General features: G+C 35.8%; 1 pseudogene; it reads right to left on the bottom strand.

Moving 5' to 3' along the window:
- Window positions 1–7,756: 7,756 nt before the first annotated feature.
- Window positions 7,757–9,011, bottom strand: LOC111751682 (large ribosomal subunit protein uL22-like; annotated as a pseudogene).
- Window positions 9,012–12,081: the final 3,070 nt, after the last annotated feature.

Below are 12,081 nucleotides of genomic sequence, written 5' to 3'. Positions count from 1 at the left end.
CTGCCCTTCCACTGCGGAGCAAGGAGACCTGCTTTGGTCCTGTGGTCACCAGCGCCTACCTTGTATGTAAGTTACCTTAATAAAACCCCTTGGCCACCACCCTGGAGTTGCCTGCCTCTTTGTTTGTTCTCTCAGCACACTCCAATTTCAGAGACAAATTTCAAGTTACTGGTCCGTGCCTGGACACCACGTAATAACAATAAATGACTAGGTGATAGATGATGTTTCTCAGACAGCTCATTCAGCAGTCAGGTAAATTTTGAATGGCAGCTTTCTCAGGGCAGCACCTCCTGTCAACGAATGTTTGTTTTGCATCAATAAATTTTCAAAGAAATCTCTGAAAACTTTTACGCCTGTTAAGAACTAAGCATAGGTATACATGTGTCTAAGTACTTGATATGATCAACAGGTATTCTGGGGTGGATTTTTCCATAATTCTTTGTCACTGTTGACAAACTTTCTTTGGATGTTCTGTATATCCATTTATACTAGAAATATTTCAGGAGACTGAAACTCTGGGCTACCAGTTGAATGCACCTCTGGGTCTTGTAAGAGTATGTCCTTAATACTCTCAGAAACTTTCAAGGCCATGCATGTTTCTGTTCTTTATTTATTTTTATGTTATTCGCTACAAAATAAAATGGATGCTCTCAGCATATGAAACCCAGGTAACATCTGATTACCAAGAAACTCTTTAGCACATAATACAATTATTTGTTTCAACTACAAGCAGACAGATTTCAGAGTGAGAGTTATGTTAAAAAAAAAAATAAACTATACCAGACTGCTTTAATTCCTAATTTATAAAAAAATGATTTCATTCTAATCACCAGAAACTGTTGTATGAGACAAGTATAAGGGCGTTTGTTATGGCAAACCTACTCATGGAAAAAAAAAATTCTCAAAATCATTGCAACATAATGTAAGAGTTCAAAAGATACACAACATTTGACTTGAAGCAGAATATTTACTTAGCAGTAACAAGACATAAAATCTGAACTGTGACATAGCTCTACGTGGTACACAAAAGAAAAAAAATACATATGTATATATTAAACCTAGAGAATTATAGAGTCATATGCAGTGATAAGATACAACAGAGAGATATTCCATATGCCCTTTACCCAGTTTTACTGAGTGGTAACATCTTGCAAAATTATAGTACAATATCACAGTACCAGGAGCCCAGGTGGCACAGGGGTTAAGTGCTCAACTACTAATCAAAAAGTCAGCTGTTCAAACCCACCAGCCACTCCACTGGAGAAAGATGTGGTAGTCTGCCTCCATGAAGATTTACAGCTTTGGAAGCTCTGTGGGGGCAGTTCTACTTTGTCCTATAGGGTCTCTTTGAGTCTGAAACTATGGCAATGTATTTTGGTTTTTTGTTATCACAATAAGGATATTGATATCGATGCAGTGAAGACACAGACTATTTCCATCACCAGAGTTCCTTCATGGATGTTGTTCTTTTATAGCCAACACTAACCTGTCCTCCATTTCTATAATTTTGTTATACCATGAATGTTATATAGTGGATTCATACAGAATGTAATCTTTAGGATGGGATTTTTCATTTATAATTCTTCGGCAGTTCACCCAGGTTGTGGCATGTATCAATGGTATTGTCTTTTTCATTTTGGAGTAGTGTTTTATTGTATGGATGCATCATCACAGTTTGCATACACATTCAAAAGTTCAAGGACATCTGGGTTGTTCCCAGTTTTTGACTATTACAAATAAAACTTCTATAAACATTTATGTGCAAGATTTTTTTGTATGAACATTAGTTGTCATTTCCCTCGGGAGAATAGAAATGACTACCTCTTATTACAGTTACATGCTTATTTTTTGAAGAAACTGTTGACTGTCTTCCAGAGTGACAGTATCATTTTGCATCTCCACCAGCAATGTATGAGTAATTCAGTGTCTCCACATACTTGCTAGCATTTGGTGTTGTCTCTACACTTTTTTACTTTAGCCATCCTGATAGATGTGTTGTGATATCATATTGCAGTTTTAATTTGCACCTTAATAATGGCTAAGGATGTTGAACATCTTATCTGTGTTTATTCTTTGTCTATATATCATTTTCAGTGAAATATCTGTCCATGTCTTTGGCCAGTTTCTAATTGGATTGTTTAATTTTTTACATTTGTGAGTTCTTTATATATTTGAGATACTTGTCTTTTGTCAGCTAAGCATTTTCCAAACATTTTCTACCAGACTGTGACTTCTCTTTTCAACTTATTAACAGGGTATCTTTTCAGAGCAAAATTCTTAATTTTGATGAAATCCAAGTTATTAAATTTTTTTTCATGGATTACGCTTTTAAGCTTAAAAATTCTCTGCCTAGCCCTAGATGCTAATGATTTTCTATATTATTTTTTATAAGTCTCATATTTTTATATCTGTGATCCATTTTAAGAAAAATTTGCATAACCTATAAAAGTTATATCCTTTCTCTTTTTTTTTTTCACCTATGGGTGTCCAGTTACTACAGCATCATTTATTACTTCAAGAGAGGAATAGGAAAATGGTGGGGTCTATGGCAGATAGTTAACTAGAAATGGAACATTCTCTTTTTGCAATTGGAGGAAAATTTCTTGCTTACATTAAGGATGATTAAAATAAAAAAAAAAAACCTTATTGCCGTTAAGTTGATTAAGACTCATAGAGACCCCATGTATTACAAAGTAGAACTTCCCCACAGGGGCTTCTTGCCTATAGTATTTATGGAAGAATATCTTCAGGCCTTTCTTCAGCAGCACTAATGGGTGGATTCACACTGTTAACCTTTAGGTTAGTTGTTATGGTGTCAGGTGCCTTTGAGTCAGTTCCAACACATAATAACCCAAATTTCCTAGTACAGATGAGTGAGTACTTCCAGAATTGTAACCTTGTGTGGAGACATCTCATCTGGTATTCTGTCAGTTCCTGGAGCCTTGTTTTTCACCAATGCCTTCAGTAAAACTTGGACTTCTTCCTTCCTTCCTTGGTTTTTGATTATATGCCACCTCCTGAATGGGTTGAATGTTGGCCAATTCTTTTTGGTACGGTGACTCTGTGTATTCCTTCCAACTTCTTTAGATGTTTTCTGCATTGTAACTCATGGCTTGAATTTTTTCTTCAGTTCTTTCAGCTTGAGAAATGCCTATCGTGTTCTTTCCTTTTGGCTTTCTAAATCCAGATCATTGCACATTTCATTGTAATACTTCACTTTGTCTTCTCTGGAATATTCTGTCCAGCTCTTTTAGCTCATCATTTCTTCCTTTTGCTTTAACTACTCTATGTTTATGTCTTGGAAGAAGTACAACCAGAATGCTCATTAGAAGCAAGGATGACAAGACTACATCTCACATACTTTGGACGTGTTATTCAGGAGGGATCAGTCCCTGGAGAAGGACATCATGCTTGGCAAAGTGCAGGGTCATTGAAAAAAAGGAAGACCCTCAATGAGATGGATTGACACAGTGGCTGCAACAATGGGGTCAAGCACAGCAACAACTGTGAGAATGGCACAGAATGGGGTGGAGCTTCCTTCTCTTGTGCATTGGGTTGCTATAAGTCAAAATTGACTTGATAGCACCTAACAATAACAACAACTCTACATTTAAGAACAAGTTTCAGGGTCGCTTCAGACATCTATTTTGTTTTTTTCTTTCTTTCCTGACTTTTTAAAGACTTTTTGCTTTCTTCATGTATGATATCCTTGATGTCATTCCATAATTCATCTGGTCTTTGGTCATTAGCGTTCAATGTATCAAAACAATTCTTGAGATGGTTTTTAAATTCAGGTGGGATATATTCAAGGTTGTATTTTGGCTTTCATGGACTTGTAAAAATTTTCTTCAGCTTCATCTTGAACTTGCATTCGAGCAATTGATTCTCTGTTCTGCAGTCAGCCCCTGACCTTCTTCTGACTGATGATATTGAGCTTCTCCACTGTCTGTTTCCACAGATATAGCCAATTTGATTCTTCTGTGTTCCAGCTGGTGAGGTCCAAGTGTATAGTCACCATTTATGCTGTTGAAAAATGGTACCGACAACAAAGAAGTCATTTGTCTGCAAAATTCTATTATGCAATCTCTGGCGTCATTTCTATTACTGAGGCTGTTTTATCCAACTACTGATCCTTGTTTATTTCCTACTTTTGCATTCCAATCACCCGTAATTATCAATGTATCTTGATTATATGTTTGATTAATTTTAGATTGCAGAAGTTGGTAAAAATCTTCAGTTTCTTCACCTTTGGCATTAGTGGTTGATGTGTAAATTTGAATAAGAGGGTAGGTGTATGGATATTATCCTATCACTGACAGTGTTGTACTTCAAGATAGACCTTGAAATGTTCTTTTTGACAATAAACTTGATGTCATTCCTCTTCAATTTGCCATTCCTGGCATAGTAGGCCATATGAATGTCTCATTCAAAATGGCCAATACCCATCCATTTTTATGTGTTCATTCCATTTTTGATGGTTTTCAATTTTCCTAGATTCCTACTTTGTACATTCCACATTCTGATCATTAAAGGATGTTTGGAGGTGTTTCTTCGCATTTTGAGTAGTGCCACGTTAGCAAACGGAAGTCTGGAAAGCTTTACTCCATCCACATCATTAAGGTTGACACTTCTTTGAGGAAGCAACTCTTCCCTAATTGTGTTTTGAGTGCCTTCCAACCTGAGGGGCTCATTTTCCAGCACTATATCAGACAATGTTTTGCTGTTATTTATAAGGCGTTCACTAGCCAGTTTTTCAGAATTAAATCTCCAGGTCCTTCTTCCTAGTTTGTCTTATTCTGCAAGCTCCTTCGAAACCAGTTCACAATGTGTGACCCTGCTGGTATCTGAAATACCATTGGCATTGCTTCTACCACTTGTCTGTCAGTTTGTCATACTGTGTTGGCTTGCATGTTGTTATTATTAACATTAGAAGACCCCCCCCATTAAGTAAAGACACATGTATTTAATGAACCAATATTGATACATCATTATTAACTAAAAAAAAAAAAAAATTAACTAAAGTTATACTTTATTCAGATTTCCTTACTTCTTACCTAATTTCTTTTCTGTTGTAGTATCCCATCTAGGACACTACATTGCCTCTAGTTGTCATGTCTCCTTCACCTCCTCTTGGGTTTGACAGAGCCTCAGACTTTTGTTGTTATGATGACCTTAGACAGCTTTGACAGATACTGTTCAGGTCTTTTGTAGAATATCCCATTAATGGAATTTTTCTGGTATTTTTCTCTTGAGTATACTGGTGAGGAACAACACAGAGGAAAGGTTTGATTTTCAACACAAATTATCAAGGGTACATATGAACAACTTGATATATTACTGTTGATGTTGACCTTGATAGCCCGGCTGAGGTCATTTTTTCCGTGTATAGTTTCTTGCATTCCCCCTTCCATACTCATACTGTACTCTTTGGGAAAGAAGTCACTATGCGCCACCCACGCTTCAGTTTGAAGTTATGCTCCAGCTTCTTGAAAACCAGGTAGCTACATAAGTTGTTTGCCGTTTTTCTGCGTGAATGATTTGTCTTTTTCCCAATTTATTTATTCAATCACTTACTTATATGAATATAGACTCATGCATATTTATTTTATATTTTGGCTTATTATCCAATACTACTGCTTTATTTACTTAGTTGCTTAAATTGTTCCAGTTTTAGTCATTAGGGGCTCTTTCTTTGACCTCCTTTACCTTTTTTTCCTGTGACATAACCCATATTCCATCAATTTTTGTTGTTGTTGTTTGTTCCTTACTTACATACTGCAAGATGTTCCAGGATTATGATGTTCCAAATCAGTCATTTCCCTAAAGAATGCTGGTTCCTTTGATTGGAGAAAGGTATTAGGTACAATGATCTGGACCATAGGACTGGATTTTAGACTAATCAATTTTGATAGGAAAGATCTTGGGGAAAGATCTTGGCTGATTTGCTTTATTCTATCTACCGGTCTACACAGTACCACTCTTCAGTACAATCTTGCCAGATTTTTAAATATTTAGTTATACCTATTTACATCTCAGCATTTGTACATGTAAGAAGTTGGACTACAACTCAGAGGTTCATTGAATGACTGTGGAACCCATATACAAATGATGAGGACAAACAATAGACCAATAATAAACAAGAATTTTGGCACTACACCTTACCTCATCCTTGTGACCCCTGGGTAATCAAACATATTCCAAACTAGAGGCTTGTATCAAGCACAAAAAAAAAGGCAAACAATAAAAGCCTAGGCAGTGCTCAACACAAAGAATTGAATTTCTCTTCATAAGTAAGACTTTCTCATGTTTTCAGCCTCTGGCAGTCTGAGGACAAGAAGACATCAAAAGGCCCCCCATCTGCTCTATCCCAGAGGATATGTGGGTTCAATGTGAACTGAGTCTTAGCACCAAAAACTGTGGAAGTGAACCAACAAGAGCACTGGTAAGGGTAAGGCTGTTGTTCAAAAATGTGGCAACGTACAACTCTGAAAGTGTTTTTATCTTTGGGAAGAAGAGTAGAGTTCTTACGCTTTTTTTGCAAGAGGAGTCAGCTGAAGTTTAGTTAGTTTCAGGAATTCTGGATCATAAATGTTTCTTGAAAGGGGGAGATATTGTTCTTGCAGTTTAGCAAAATTTTAATTTTGCCAAATTTAAATTTAACAAAAGTGGTAGAAAGGAAGTGTTGGGGGCTAATACAATGTGAGACCATCATGACGGACTGAGAACATAAAAGGTTCACAGTGGGAAAATTTCAGTCATTTTAGGGGTTCTTACGGATGATTTCTGTTACTTTTTCAGTATTTTTCAAATTAGAATAAATATAAATATTTTACACACCAATATTTATATCAATCTAAACACTCAAAGTAAATTAGAGATAGTAGAATATTGTATGAGAGGATTTTGTTGTTTTTATTCTGTTACATTGTTCAGAATACTGCCCTGTCCATATTAGGTCCTGAATAAACACTTTGAGAGAAACTAAGGGTTTAAAATAGAAATATTTTTTGTTATTGAGGACCCATATGTTCATTATTTTAAAAAAAGTAATTCACAGATTATGTTGTTGTTGTTAGGTGACATCCAGTCAGGTCCAACTCATAGCAACCCTATGCACCACAGAAGGAAACACTGCCCGGTCCTGAGCCATCCTCACTATCGTTGTTATACTGGAGCCCATTGTTGCAGCCAGCCACTATGTCAATCCATCTCATTGAAGGTCCTCTTTTCCGCTGACACTGTACTTTACCAAGCATGATGTCCTTCTCCGGGGACTGATCCCTCCTGACAACATGTCCAAACAATGTAAGATGCAGTCTCGCCATCCTTGCTTCTAAGGAGCATTCTGGTTGTACACCTTCCAAGACAGATTTGTTCATTCTTTTGGCAGTCCATGGAATATTCGGTATTCTTTGCCAACACCACAATTCATGGACCGTAACACTAGGTAAAATTAAAATTCTCCATCTTCCTGCATCCTTCCTTCATCTCTATCCTTACTCCCACCCTCGCATTATTTCTTGGTGGGGGTAGAAAAAAAAAGGGGGGGTATTATTAGCATACTTTGTATGTAGTTTAAATATAGTATACATACACATGGAAACCCTGGTGCGTAGTGCTTAAGTGCTAAAGGCTGCTAACCAAAAGGTCAGCCATTCGAATCTACCATGCCCTCCTTGGAAACTCTGTGGGGTAGTTCTACTCTGTTCTATAGGGTTGCTATGAGTTGGAACTGTCTCAACCGCACCTAGCAACAAGCAAGCATCAATACATGCACATATTACTCATATGATAATAACATTAATAGCTAACTTTTATTGAGCAGATGCAGGCAATGCGTTAAGGATTTTCATGTTTTTTCACACAATATTTTTACAAACCCTTTTAGGTAGTGATATTACTATTCCCACTGTATATATGAGGAAATAATGAGTCACAAAAGAGTAAGGGATATGTTCAGTGTATGATATTAAATGACAGAGCTTGATTTCATTGCCAGTTAATCTGACCCCAGAGCTCATAATCTTTTTTTTTTCACTTTTATTTACATTTTAATTTATGCTGAGTTTACCCCCGAGCCATAAGTTTTTGTTTCTTTAGTTTCCTCTGGAATATCTTTTTCTCCAGTGCAACCTCCTCTTCTGGTTTAGGAACAACGTGTACCTTTTGAGTAGGGATCATCTGAATGTGGCAGGGGGTGCTCAGGTATGGGTTAATCTGACTATGAGCTCTGTTAAGGCAGCCACTCATCTTGGGGCTTCGTTCACCTGGATGTGCTCAATGTCTAGAGAATCTACATCTAAACCCTTAAGTTCAGGCATTATTCTCTGTATTTTTTAGCATGTGCAGCAAAAATTCAGCAGTCTTTTTGGGTCGCCTACCCTGTGTCCAATTCCATTGTTTGGCCTGGGCATGCCCACCAATTCCACCGTTGTAATGTCTGAATGGCACACATTATTCCTGCAAAGTGGCTTTACAGTTATGCATGTCCTTGATGGCCTGGACAGTTTCATGGACGTTCTTAAAATGGACTGAAAGATTTGAACTTCTTGATTTGCATGATTTTGTGGGCTTTTCTGGGTCAAGTGAGTAGCAAACCATTTTGAGAGATCATTTAGGCCACTTACAAGAAGCCGTATTCTTAAGAAAATACTATTAGCATTTCACTTTTCCCCACGACTTGCTTTGATTGCCAAGCAGTATACATTGCCTATCTTTCATGTTTGAACATATAGATCCTCCTAACTCTTTTGAATAGTTGCACAGAACTCAGTTTTATGAATACAGCTTGATTTATTAAATCACTATTTTTTTTAATGTACATAAAAGTTAACTTTTTTTCAGTGAAAATCGAAGTATATTCTTATGCTTTTGTGCTGTAAAAACTTTAGGATAAACTTATAGAATTAGAACAACTGAGTCAAATAGTTTCAGCATTTATAAGATTATACCAATTTGTACCCATAGTTGTTCCAGGAGTATACTGGATTCCTTTCCAAAATATTGCCCAAACCCCCCCAAAACTACACTTGTAGACTTCAAATCAATTCAGACTCATAGTGACCCTTTAGGGCAGAGTAGAACTGCCGTGTAGAGTTTCCAAGGCTGTAATCTTTACAAAAGCAGACTGCTACATCTTTCTCCTGTGGAGTGGCTAGGAGATTTGAACTGCCAACCTTTTGGTTAGCAAGCTGAGTGCTCTAACCGCTGCACTACCAGGGCTACTTAAAGTATCACCAGCATGAGTTATTATCAATCTTTAATCATTGCCAATCTGATAACTAAAAAAAATCTGTAAGTGGTTTTGTTTGTATTTATATATTTGTTGGCTGTATTGTCTATTCTTCTCTATGCCTGTCTTTTTATTGATTTTAATTATTTTTCTTACTGTTGTTAAAAGCTCTTTGTGTATTAAAGGCATTAGCTTTCATCTTTCAGAGGTGTAACTTTACTTTTGTCAGTTGCGTTTTGGCTTTTCTCATTGGATGTTTACTTAATTCCCTAGAATTGTCTTCAATTTTCGTGTAATCAAATTTATCAAACTTTTTCACTTTTGCCTCATGATATTTTTGATACACTGATACCTTACCTTCTCCACTAGCAGAGACAGTATACATGTTTTAACTATCTTATTTATTTGTAATATCTTATTTAATGTGAAAATGTGATTTATTTTTCTTTTAGTCAGTTGACCCCAACAATTTACTAGTCTCTTTTTTCATTGCTGATTTGAAATACTCCTACATAATATATTGTGTTCATGATGAGACTAAAACTTAAAAATAGAAACAAACATGGAAATACTATGTTATGGTTTTTATACGGTTACAAATATCTACATTTTAAAAAAAAATCCAAGGAATATTTTATTTTCAGGAAAGTGGAACTTCATATGAAACTTCAGCTGGCAGATCAAGAATTTAAAACTTTCCAAATAGTGAAAACCATGTCATGTAAAAGGATTAGAAACACATGAGAAAAGAACATAGGCATAATTCAGTTTTCAATTTTAAAAGTTACAAGTTCTACATTCTTCCATGTATACACAGAAATATCTTTCCCCCTCCTATATCCTTTGAATCTCTGTTTATAAATCAAACCTGGGGAGTTTCTCAATGTGTTTCACAGTCTTATTAGGGCCTAGTGTTTTATATTTATCAAGCAAAACTATATATGAGTAGAGTAGATCTGTGGCTCAAGGTGCTGCTAAAGACAGATAGAAAAGCTGAAATATCAAATCCCTGTTACAAAACACTGATGCTGAGCACAAATATTACTGGATAATAACATCTTTAGGTATAATGGCTAATTGCCTTATATGGTTGCTAAATCTAATTGATTTTCTCATTCCATTTTGTAGTCTTACTAAGGGTTTTTCTCTTGGAGCACAGAAAAGTAGTACGATGTATTCTTCACTCAAATGTAATAATGCAGAAACAACCAAGAGAAGAATTTGTCAGTCTCTCTGACATCCCACAGACAAAGTTGGAGGATTAAGCAGAAAAGTATGTTGCACTCAAGGCTGCCTGACCCTTATCCCAATGAGCTATACTCGAGACAGAGACTTGTTGCTCTTTTAAATGGATGATAAACCTCAGCCTCCAAAGTTTATATGATTTTCTTATTCCTCTGCAGGAGCTAAGCCATAATTCCTGAGTTTATAACATGTATACCATCATCAGTCTCTTTGTTTACAGGCACACATGGCGGGCTTGTTTATTTTTAGATGTACTGCCACATTGAGTATGAATGTATATAAACATGAATCAGAAAAAGGGGTCTGACAGAATTCTGGAAGGCAATATTTAATTTTGCTTTAAAAATGAGCTCTCACTTACTTCTCGTGTGTTGAAAATGAAGTTTGTAGTTTCCAAAAGGTGTGCAGTGGGAAATAGATTAAAAAAAAAAAAAAAGATTGGAAAATTCACCAGTGGAATTTTCTCTTATAATGAAAAATATGGACATAAAAAGAAACTGTTTTACTTTTATCCCTTAAGTAAAGAAAAGAGCATCAAAAAGCACAAATGAAGAAATAAAAGCAAACAACAATGACTTTTGGAAGAACTCTGATCAGATATGTTTTTCTCAGTAAGTGTCTTTATTTAGTGGGAGACTTCTGTCTGGATACAAAGATATTTATTATTTACCATCCAGTTTCTATTGGTGCTTGAGAATTTCATTAGGGAGTTGTATTCAAAAAATACGAAAATAAGATAGGAAAAAATGATTATAGATGATAAGAAAGTATAGATGATTTTTCTTTGAAAATTTAGCAGAAGGACTGATTTCTGTGCTATTTGGGTTACCCTGTTAACCATTTGCCAGTATCTTTTTTTTTTTTGCCCATAATTTATCAAGAGTAATTTACTTTATTTCCTTGGTGTTTTAATATCTCTGTTTATAGAGAACCTGGAATTCTTTTTATCATTACAAATTTGAAATTGCTCTCTAATGATAATATGGAATAATGAATTATGAGTAAAATAGAAAGTATCTTTACCTGAAATCGCATATATGTACCATTTTACTCTCTTGCAATAAATTTATGTATTGCTGTTTAAAATTACTGAGAAACTTTACATAGCAACATCAAAGGCAGAAAAGACTCCTTAAGGTGCTCTATCTTCTAATTCATTCTTTTCCTCCCCCAAATAAATCTGTCCATCACTAAATCGTGGCTCATATATTAGATGATTCTACCTACGTATTAGATTAAACAGATTCCCTGAACTGGAAATTCAGAGCAGGGTGAGGCAAGGCACAGACTGAAGTTTGATGAACCAGATCATAGTAGGTAAATGCCCAGTGAAAGATTATTCAAATAAACACTTGCTCTGCAGGTTAATGGGATTTCAGAGTTCTAACAAAATTGGACCAAACACCAAAAAGTTGTTGATAGCGGTTAGTTGCTGTCAATCGGCATTTTTTTAAATCACACTTTAAGTGAAAGTTTACAATTCAAGTCAGTTTCTCATACAAAAAATTTACATGCACATTGTTATGTGACCCAAGTTGCTCTCCCTACAATGTGATGGCACACTCCTTCTCTTCACTCTGTATTTCCCATGTCCATTCAACCAG

Source organism: Loxodonta africana, chromosome 2 (genome assembly GCF_030014295.1).
Source record: "Loxodonta africana isolate mLoxAfr1 chromosome 2, mLoxAfr1.hap2, whole genome shotgun sequence".
Taxonomy (NCBI): Eukaryota; Metazoa; Chordata; class Mammalia; order Proboscidea; family Elephantidae; genus Loxodonta; species Loxodonta africana.
The sequence above is the reverse complement of the archived record's forward strand: the minus strand, read 5'-3'. Positions and strand labels throughout refer to the sequence as shown.